Source organism: Tamandua tetradactyla, chromosome 12 (assembly GCF_023851605.1).
Source record: "Tamandua tetradactyla isolate mTamTet1 chromosome 12, mTamTet1.pri, whole genome shotgun sequence".
NCBI classification, from domain to species: domain Eukaryota; kingdom Metazoa; phylum Chordata; class Mammalia; order Pilosa; family Myrmecophagidae; genus Tamandua; species Tamandua tetradactyla.
In genome coordinates, this window is record NC_135338.1 from 53,582,692 (window position 1) to 53,594,116 (window position 11,425).

General features: G+C 44.1%; 1 protein-coding gene across 3 annotated transcripts in view; it reads right to left on the reverse strand.

Moving 5' to 3' along the window:
- LGMN (legumain) overlaps positions 1-11,160 on the reverse strand; it is a 51,584-nt gene extending 40,424 nt beyond the window's left edge. Inside the window, exons 1-3 of one of the 3 annotated variants that reach the window (XM_077123393.1) lie at positions 10,974-11,160; positions 9,154-9,263; positions 6,436-6,467 (exon numbers count right to left, since the gene is read on the reverse strand). The gene's annotated coding sequence lies outside the window, so the exon portion shown is untranslated. Of the gene's footprint in view, positions 1-5,690; positions 5,824-6,435; positions 6,468-9,153; positions 9,264-10,973 lie in introns of those variants that run through there. The other 2 variants (XM_077123394.1, XM_077123392.1) reach the window with 2 other exon arrangements.
- Between the last annotated feature and the right edge of the window lie 265 nt (positions 11,161-11,425).

The following is an 11,425-nucleotide window of genomic DNA, read 5'->3' on the forward strand; positions in this document are numbered from 1 at the left end:
TTGTTTCTTTTTCTGAGTGATGCAAATGTTCTAAGAAATTATCATGGTGATGAATATAAAACTATATGATGATATTGTGAGCCACTAGTTGTACACCAACTAGTGTACACACATTAAGAGTGGTTGTATTTGTAAGTTGTTTTGTCAATAAAAAAAAAAAAGGCCAATTACACAAACATCTGAAGAAGCAACCAGGAGGTCAGGCAAGAGATACCCATGGAGTAAAAGCTTCCACGTTCCAGGGGCTCTCCAGAGGAGGGGAGATGTACCAGTGACACTAAGATGATCCACCAATAGCTCTTAGCCAATTCTGAGCTGGCACGGTCCCCACGCTAAAATTAAGCCTTCTTGAGAAGCCCACCCCTAGGAAAGGGGCCACAGACTTGTTTTTTGTAAAGGGTCAGATGGTCAATAATTTCAGCTCTGCAGGCCATACAATCTCCGTCACAACTATTCAACTCTGCTACTACATCACAAAAGTAGCCATAAACAATATATAAGTGAATGGACATGGCTATGTTCCAATAAGACTTTATTGGTTGTAGCTTGCTGCCCCCCGCCCTAAGGAGGAAAATGTGCCTCCAGACTATAGGACAGGTACAGGCTGCCTTTTTTCTTTCATTGATAGTCATTAACAACAGAATGGATACCACCAGGTGAGCAGGCTAAATTAGGAAACAAGGAAGCTGGCACTGAAAAAATAATGTCTGGCTTTTAATTTTGCTTTTTTTTTTTTTTTTTAAACAAATTCAAGCTTATCTTTCATTCTTCTGCTAATATACTTGCAAGTTTCTCTCTAATGAGGAAAAGTGCCTTATTAATACATAAATGATAATCAAACGTAATATTTGGTTATGGTTTCCCTGTCATTTTTTCTTATAAAGAGCTGTGCTTCTTCTGCTTGATTCTTCTGTAAACCTACAACTGCTCCAATTAAGAAAAAAAAAAATTGCGCTATCTAGAACAAAGCTAAGTTAAAACCTCACAATATTTCACTCACTTAATAGAAAATGCCACTTAAGACCACATACACTAACACTTTTTGGGAAAACAGACTGGGCCCTGGGTGAAGATGAGAAGCGAAAGTACCGTAATATTGTTCTATTGCCCACAACAATAAACACTTCTCCATGCAGTTGGCCCCAGAAGGCAATTTCCTGGCCAGCATCATTCTTAACAAAGTCAAAGGACTAAACAAAATTACCCAAATTACTTTTTTTGGAAACCTGAGATCAATGCAGTTTGTAGTCTCTTCAAAATGACTCAACATGATGTGTATAGCAAAACGTTAAGTTAAATTTTGTTATAACTTTAATTTCAAGAAATTAGAGAATGGACCTTAAACCAAGAGAAATACAGAAAGAATAACATTAGACACCTGTGCTGGTTCCACATTTGGTTAATCCTCACATGGGGGACTTTTCTCTGGGGTCTCCCTTCCTGGAAGCCTAGAATTTTCCAGAATATCAATTTCTAGTTTCTTTGTACCCAAGAGTTCAGTTCTCAGCTTATCTCTTTCTTGTCGCATTTCACTATAAGCTGTGAGAAAAAACCAGGCTGCATTTTCGACATTTAATTTGGAGATCTCTTCTGCTAAATATGCAAGTTCATGGCTTTTTAAATCAGCCTTCCAGTCAAAGCCACTAGTCGACTTTGCCAGATTATCTGCCATTTTAAAACAAGGATCGCATTCCTTCCAGTCTACAATAACACACGCCTCATTTCTGTCTAATGCTTTATCAGAAGTGTCTTTAGAGTCCAGATTTCTACCAACAGTCTCTTCAAAGCATTCTAGGCCTTCTCTATCAAGCTTCTCACAACTCTTCCAGAATCTTCCCCTTATCCATTTAAAAAGCCGTTCCACAGGGAATAAAAAAGTATTTGCAAAGAATGGTGAGAAAGGGGGAAAATTCAACCTTCCCAAGTTGAATTCTTGATATTCTCACAAGCAGTGTGGACAACCAAAGCTAATAGGCTGAGCCCCCAGTCTTGGGGTTTGTTCATACGAAACTTAGCCCCACAAAGTATAGGTCAAGCCTACTTAAAATTAGGCCTAAGAGTCACCCCCAAGAGAACCTCTTTTGTTGTTCAGATGTGGCCTCTCTCTCCAGCCAACACAACAAGCAAACTCGTCACTCTCCCACTGTCTGCGTGGGACATGACTCCCAGGGGTGTGGACCTTCCTGGCAATGTGGGACAGAAATTCTAGAATGAGCTGAGACTCAGCATCAAGGGATTGAGAAAACCTTCTCCACCAAAGGGGGAAGAGCAAAATGAGACAAAATAAAGTGTCAATGGCTGAGAGATTACAAAGAGAGTAGAGAGGTTATCCTGGAGGTTATTCTTACACATTAGATATCACCTTGTTAGTCAAGATGTAATGGAGAGGCTGGAGGGAATTGCCTGAAAATGTAGAGCTGTGTTCCAGTAGCCATGTTTATCGAAGATGATTGTATAATGATACAGCTTTCACAATGTGACTGTGTGATTGTGAAAACCTTGTGTCTGATGCTCATTTTATCTACCTCATCAACAGATGAGTAAAACATATGGAATAAAAGTAAATAATAGGGGGAACAAATGTTAAAATAAATTTAGTTTGAAATACTAGTGATCAATAAAAGGGAGGGGTAAGGGGTATGGTATGTACGAATTTTTCCTGTTGTCTTTTTATTTCTTTTTCTGAATTGATGCAAATGCTCTAAGAAATGATCATGATGATGACTATGCAACTATGTGATGATATTGTGAATTACTGATTATATATGTAGAAAGGAGTGATTAAAAAGAAAAAAAAAGTTGTTCTAATATGTCTGGTATTTGCAAACTGCAGCAGCACCCCACTCCTCTGGTACCAAAATCTGTTCTAGCTTGCTAGCTGCTGGAATGCAATATACCAGAAGCGGAATGGCTTTTAAAAAGAGGACTTTAATGAATTGCTAGTTTACAGTTCCAAGGCCAGGAAAATGTCCCAATTGAAGCAAGTTTATAGAAATGTCCAGTCTAAGGCATCCAGGGAAAGATACCTTGCTTCAAGAAGGCCGATGAAGTTCAGCATTTCTCTCTCAAGTGTAAGGGCACATGGCTAACATAGTCAGAGTTTCTCTCTCATCTGGAAAGGTACATGGTGAACATGGTCAGGGTTCCTCTCTCATCTGGAAGGGCACATGGCAAACATGGCATCATCTGCCAGGTTCTTCCCCTGGCTTCCTGTTTCATAAAGCTCCCCGGGAGACATTTTCCTTCTTCATTTTCAAAGATTGCTGGCTAGTGGACTCTGCTTCTCGTGGCTATGCCGTTCTGCTCTGCTCTCTCTGAATCTCTCATTCTTCAAAATGTTTCCTCTTTTATAGGACTTCAGAAACTAATCAAGACTCACTCAAATGGGTGGAGACCTGTCGTCACCTAATTCAGTTTAACAACTACTCTTGATTAAATCACATCTCCAGGGAGATGATCTAATTACAGTTTCAAACATACAGTATTGAATAAGGGATTAGAAGAAACGGTTGCCTTTATAAAATGGAATTAGAATTAAAACATGGCTTTTCAAGAGTACATACATCATTTCAAATCAGCACAACACCTGTTACCTATCACCTAAAATATCAACTGCATAGTGTACATTTAAGTCTTTCTGCCCCTTAAAACAAATAAAACATTACAGATGAAATTTCTCCCAATCTCCAGTCCCATTCTATTCTCCCCCACACCACTGGTAATCACTATTCTAAATCAGTGTTTTCTTCCAATCCATTTACTATATTATATTATATATATATATATATATATATATATATATATATATATATATATATAATATATATACACACCCACTCTGTTAACATTCCCCAACTAATGGACATTTAAGGCTCGCTCCACTTTACCATTTCAATGTTGCAATAAACATCCTTATACCCCTGTCTCTGTGTACAAATGTCTGTTTCTCTAGGGTATCTTCTATAAATGGACTCATTGGGCTTTAAGAGAGACGCATTTTGCTAGTGGCTACAGCAGTGAAATTTCCTCAAATATCAAACAATCTCCTGAGAATATAAAACTTTTAAAACTCTTAATCTGATAGATATAAAGTGATCTCATTTAATTTACATTTCCTGGATTACAAGAAAATATGAGTCTCAACATAAGATTACAAGAAAATATGAGTCTCATCATTCAGATTTCAACACCCTTAATACATGTGATAACCTCCCCATCAACAGCTGGGATTTCAATTATGGTCTACAAAGCAAGTTCTACAACTAAAAAATAACCATCTGGGCATTTTTTCAAAAGATAATTGTAGGTTGGAAATCTCAAGGGACAGAATTCACTCTAATACACTTTTTTCAAAATAATATTATGTGCCATTCTATCTGTTTAAAAGCTCTCAAATCGTTCCTCTTCTCTACCTTCCCACTGCAACTGTCTTTACAACCTTCAGCAATTCTCCCCGGGATTACTGCAATGACTTGCCTATCTCTAGCATGGCCTCTCTCCAACACTTTCCCACACTATGAAGTATGGAAGATACATATCTGCCCACATGAGCTTTTAGGACTAAATCCAATCCAGCAGCACAGGAGGCCCTAAAGACATAGTCCTGCTTACTCTCTATTCTGACCGCTCAAGAAATGCACTACCCACATGAAATCCCTTCCTCCAACAAGGCTCCACTACTCCAAGTTCAAAAAAGCTTCGTTCTGTCTGCGTATCCCGCCGTGAAACATCCTTCTTCTTCATCTCACTAAATCCTGCTCAAGCACCCTCTTTTGGTAGAAGGGTTCCTAACCCCTCCCACAAATCAAGATGCTGCCCCTGCAACTCTGGAATTGTTCACTATTGACGGCTTCCCACTCTTATGAAATAATCCTTGCGCTGCAAACTTCTTAAGGCTCAACAGAGGTTTACTGACTAATGAAGTCCTGAGCAAAGAAAGCTGCGCTACTCCACTCATTACACACCACAGAGCAAGTCTCTGAACCGGCGCTTAGTACCTATGTACAAAACAAAGCACGTGACACGAATTCCTTCCAGGCCCCAGTCTAGAAGTCTCGGATTCTCAAGTATCGGCATGGAACCACTCTAATAGGGACAGGGGACCAAACCCAGCTTTCACTTCCGCCGTTGAAGTGGGTCGTCCCATTGCTCCGACCAACTCAAACTTCTGAGAACCAGGGCTTCCCCAAAGAGATATTCGGGGATATTTGGATATTTTTCTCGTTGTCGTTAACAGCCCTGCCCTAAGCTACCGAGAACTGACTGGAAACAGCTGTCAACCCTCTACCTTAAAAGCAACAACAGCCTGAACTGCTCCTAGATGATAAGGTCGGAAAAGTCCAAGCCCCACACCCCGCAGGGCTCTCCCGCTGTGGACATCAGTACAGCAAAGCCCGCTGGCGCCTCAGTCTCCCCCTCGGCTTGAAGGAGGAGCCTGGGTTTCCGGCCTGAGCACGCGCGACAGAAGAGCGACCCCACCCCCAACCCCAGAGTGGCCGGCGGAGAGGTCGCGGGGTTTCCCTTGGGAGTCATTGTTTCCCGGACTTCTCCAACTCAGAGTGGGAAAACAATTACTCAGAGAGAGCCGGAGGAAATGAAAGTCCCGGCCATCAAGGCAAGAACGGCAGCAGGCGGTTCTCGTCCGGGGCACGAGACCCGACCACAGTCCCCTACAGGGACTCACGGATTACCTGCGCGGAGAGACGGCGGTGGCGGCAGGACCGTGGGAACTCCTGGCACTGCGCAGCCTCAGCCCAGCCTTCTCCCGACGACCGCCCAGCTGTGATTGCGGCGCAACACCCAGCTCCAGGCATTGAGGTCCTACTACGCCGCGGTGATTGGTCGAGCATCGGGGCGGGGCCTTTGCGAAAACCAATGGGAAGCAAGGACTGGCCAGCTAGCCAGAGGGACTACCAGTCCCAGCGTGCACCGCTAGGACTTCAGGGTCCAGGGACCCCGAGAAGCTGGAGAGGCGTCTGCGTAGTGAGCAAGGGTCGGGGGCGATCCTGGGGATGCACAGCACGCGAGCTACACTGGTTCCAGAAATGTCCGCCGGTGGACCAAAGCTAGAACGAGAAGCATCTTAACCCACGGATTTCAACATTTCCGCACATTGGAACCACCCGAGAAACTAAAAATGCGTGTACCTACGTCTCACCTCCAGAGACCTTTGGTCCTTATTCGTCTGGGTTTGAGAATTTTTTTAAGATTCCCAGCTAATTCGAATGTGCAGAACCATTTAATCCTCAGGACGCCCCTATGGGAGGTAGGCCCCGTTACTGTCACCGGGTTTTACAGATAAGACAAATGAGTCTCCGGGAGACTGAGTTAATTTTTCCAAGGTCAGTTAGCTCTTTAAGTGGCAGAAGCGGAACTGGGACCCAGGCAGTCTGGTGCCAGAGTCCCATCTTCTTAATCTTGCACAATGCTACTTACTTCTCAGTTGTTGCTTATTATCTCACGGAGAACTGTGGAGAAAAAAATGAAATGTTACCGGTGCAAGTGCCATGTGGTTGGCGCCCAGTAAGGTGAACGCAGTCGATGTGATGGGACAAGAGCAGCCTGCCCGAAGCACGTCAGTATGTAGGACTACGTGCATGAGTTATACTCCTAAAACTCTTACAGTCTTGTTTTGCAATAGACTATGGGTCAGTTTACCTGTTTTTGTCTTTTTTGTTTTCTTTGTTTTTTTCAGAGACCGTCTGACCTTATAGCCCACAGTCAAAAATGTTTTCTGACCCTTGACCAAAAAAGTTTGCTGACCTCTGAGTTAAAATCATGTGCCAAAATCACGGCTCAGCAGTGACCATGGGATTCAAGCCCAGGCCTATCTAAATTCAAAGCCAATTTGCATGACAACTGTGCTTTCACTGTCTTCTGCAATGGGTATCTTTAAGAGCTCACTCACCCATTTATTAATAGCACATTTAGTGGCTGTTCTTTGTGTGCCAGGTGCAGCTGAGCATTGAGACAAGTAAGATTTAGTTCCTTCTCCTCGAGATTTCACTGTCTACAGTTGAAATGGAATAAAAGTGGTGACCTGAAGACTAGTGTGCTTAGGTAAACAAAGGGCAGGGGATACATTGATTGTACCCCATGTATGAAATATATCTATGTGAAGATGTGTCAATAAAAATAAAAAGAGCAGGGAATAGCCTCGTCACATTCCTCAAAAGCAATAGAAAAGGTGGCAGAAAATTGAGGGCCAGTGGGGTGGCTGTAAGGGTTGCCATGGTGGTGATCCAGGGAACTCCATAGATATCGAAAGTGGCTAATCTAGGCAACGCCACAAGGAGATGGCTGAGAGAGAGGGCTGCAATGGTGGGCCCTGTCGTGAAGCTGCCTGTGTTCAAACCTCACCTCTACCACTGATAAGCTCTGTGACATGAGCAAGTTAATCAGCTTTTCAGTACCTACATTTTCCCAACTATAAAATGGACATCTCAGTACTTACTTCAGAAGGTAGAGTATAATAAAAAACTTGGCTGTTCTTTGTCACCAGTTCCTGGGGAGGGAACCTCTGAATCCTTGGTATTTCCCAAAATTCTTTTGTTATTCATGGTGGGCTCTGGACCTCACCTGATAGTTTCTGTGCTAATGAAACCACAGGGTAGAGCTGGTCATACCTGTAGTCTTAGGGTTGAAGGCTAGCTACCCCAGAAAAATCAACCATGTGATTGTGGGTGGGGTGGGGCTTAGAACCATGTCATACCATCCCTTATCAGCCCACCTCCCCAACCTCTGAGAGGGGAGGGGTGCTGAAGGATGAGTTCAACCTTGCGAACATTGAGTCTGTCAATCTTGTCTATGTAATGAGGTTCCATATACACTGGGGGTGAGTTCCATGATTGAGAAGCTAAATCTCTGTGCTGAGTGATGCATCTCAGCTCTGCATGGACAAGATATGGAAGCTTGCATTTGACACCCAGCCATATCTGACACTACAGATCTCTAATTTTGACTTCTTACTTGTATTTTTTACCATAATAAAGCTATATTCAAAATTTTAGCACTTTCTGAGAGTTCTCTGAGTTGTTCTAGCAAATGATCAAACCCAAGGAGGTGATGAGAACCCCCCAACTTTGTAGCCACTTGGTCAGAAGTGCTCGTGGCTTGGACTTCCAAACTTCCAGCTGCTGCCTGGAGAACAATCTTGTAGAGGATTGCCCTTAACTGTGGGGGCTGACCTAACTCCAGACAGAGTCAGAATTGAATTAAATTGACTTACTGCAGTCTTTGCAATTGCTGATTGAACTTTTGTACCCACATAGTTGGTGTCAGAAACTGTTGTACATGCTTTTGGTAACCTTTACACAAGGTCTCCCTGAGAAATTTGCCAACACAGTGCTTAGCAGCAAATAAGTGCCCGTAAATATTAGCTACCACCTGGGTTAGGAGGTTGTAAATCTAGAATCCTGGTGACCCGGTGAACGAGAGAAGGTGGGAGTCTGTGACCTTGGACACTGTCTATGCTCCCTGGCACCCACCCATGGGATGGCAGTATGCTATAGGAAGTGCTGCGCCAAGGGCAAGTCTGGGCACAGGGGTGGGCTCCTAAACGGCGTGGCGGGAGGAGGGGCAGCTCAGGCATTTGATGACCTCCCCATCAAATGTCCCACCAGAACTCTCACAAGGAAAGCCCCAGGCTGAGACTCTTGCTACCAGATCATGTGGTCAGTGGTCCCTGAGGCTTTGCCAGATACAAATCAGTGCCTTCAGGAGGGTGTGGCAGACAGCTGGGGGTCATCGAGATCAACAGAGGAGTCATTTCAGAATCAGTCTGCCTTTCATTACCTGAAAGTCTGAAAGTGAGAGATTTAAACCTGCAAATATTAGCGAGACTTAAACAAAGTGGTTTGGTTTAGAGCAGGGCTTCTCCGCCTGGGCACTGCTGATGTTCGAGCCCTGCCATTCTGTGTTGGGCAGGGGAGAAGGGGGTGCTGTGTTGGGCATCAAAGAGCGTTTAGCACATCCCTGACTTCTACCGATTAGATGCCAGTAAATCCCCCACCCCACCCCCAAAATATGACAACCACAAATGCCTCCAGACATTGTCAAAATTCTCCTGGGGGCTGTGGGGAGCAAAATTATCCTCCCCATCACCCCTTGAGAACCATTGGATTAGAGACAGGATAAAACACATCATTCATTCACCTGTTTCAAGACCTGGGATCCAGATTCCCGGTTTAAATTCCAGTTCTGCCACTTCCTGGCTGTGTGACTTTAGATGATCACTTCGTCTCTCTGTGCTTCCGGTTCCTCACCTATAAAATGTGGGAGCAAAAGGAGTAATGCTTTATTTCATAAGGTTGTTGTAAAGAGCAAATGAATTAATATAGATGAGTTAAAACAATCTAGAACAGGGTCAAGCCACATGTCAGCTATTCACTGAGGGCGAGTTAAGCACTGGGCATGACCTGAGCCCCAGGATCCCCCAGTCAGTTCTCCCCACTGCACACCAAGCCACCTTCTTTAATACGTATTTCAAATGAAATACAGTATACATATAAAAAAATTCACAGCTTATGAAACATACAGCTCAATAAATTTTCACAAAGTGAATGCAGATAACCAGCACCCAGATAAAAAAACATCTGAGCTTGGCCAGCACCTTAAAGCCTCCCTTGGGCCTCCTTCAGGAAATTATTTTTAAACATAAATCATATCACCTGATCCCCCAACTTAAAAACCTTTCCATCCCTCCTGGAATACAATCCAACCCAGCTAATATGGCCTGACCCTTTCCTGTCCCCATGTCCTCATTTCCTGCCACCTCGCTCCGCTCCAGTCCAAAAGACCTTCGGGCCTCTGCATTTGCAGTTCCCGTTGCTTGGACTGCCCATGCCCTTCCTGAAACACAGCTGGCTCCTGTCCAAATGGTGACTCCTCCTCAGAGAGGGTGGCCCAGACCAGTTGACCTCAAATAGCACACGGACCTCGAGCCCTCTCTAGCCCATCATCTTGTTAACTAGCTGAATTTATATATTTGGTTGTTAATTTCCTACCCCTCCACTAAAATTTAGACTGCATGAGGGCAGGGGCCAGTCTGTCTTACTTATTTCTCTACCTCCAGTGCCTAGAAAAGTACCTGGTATATAGTAGGTGCTCAGTAAATATATTTTAGCAGAATTAAATACTATAAGGCAGCACAGTTTGTTTGTGCCTCCATACGCGGAGGTGGCAGGATATCTTCCAGTTGTTTGTTGAAGATTTCTAGCCAATCAGTAAGAATTACTGAATTCTGTGCTAGGCAATATTCTACAAATCACCTAGTGACCCTCACCATGTGTAATCTCCCCTTTGAGTGTGGCTGGAACCTGTGAGTATGATGTAAGCACTCCCCTGATTATATCTGGTTATATGGCAAAAGGAAAATTAGCCAGTAGACAGTCCCAATCTAATCACATGAGTCCTTTAGAAGCAGAGTTTTCTCTGGCTGAAGCAGAGAGATTCAAAGCACGAGAGGGACTGGACAGGCCATTGCTGCTTTGAAGATGGAAAAGGCTGCAGTTATGCAGCCAGCCCTGACCTTGAGGAGCTGAAAGAGGCCCCTTTGCCCCCTGCTCCCATCACTGATAAAGAAATGGGGAATTCAGTCCCCAGCCACAAAGAGTTGAATTCAGCCAACATCCTGAATGAATTTGGAAATGGACTGTCCTAGAGCCTCCAGATAATAGCCCAGGCTGAGACACTAAGTTGAAATCCCAGGCGAGCCTGCCCAGACCTCTCGCCTACAGAACTGTAAAATAGTAAGTGGGTGTTGTTTTAAGCTGCTAATTTGTTACACAGCAATAAGAAACTTACAAAGGCCCCTACCATGCACTCAGTAATGTGCACTCACTTATGGAAGGGACTTCCGGAGAGGCTTACAGTGCGGTGGCTGTGAGACTTGGCTCAGGACCCAGCCAGTTCCTGGCCCACCTTGACCCATCAGCCCCACCATTTCCCTCCCCAGACATGCCCACGTTACCTACCATTCTCAGGAAAGAGCCCCAACCTTTTGAAAAGTAAAATCCAGATTTAGATTAGGCACTGTGCTCTTTCACGAGCAACCCTGAGGTTGATAATGAGCCTTTCATATTTCCACAGTATTTACCACTGAAAGAGACTGCCAGCTGCTCACCACAGTCCACGTTCTCCTCTTCTTCCTGGCACACCACTAGACTAGTTTCCCAGCTCCTGGTTCTGCTGAGTTAGCCATGTGACTGAACCATGTGACTGAGTTCTAACCAATGAGATGTAAGCAAATGAGAGGTGATCCACTTTCAGGTCCAATTCATTTAAAGTTCCTGCTGTGTCCCTGCATTTACTTTTTCCACTAGGGTGGCCCTAGAAGCCAGGTATTGAAGTTGGTGAAGACTTTCCCCCAGTTTGAGTCCCTGAATGATTATTTGGAGGAGAGTCTCAATGCTGACCTGTTCACCCA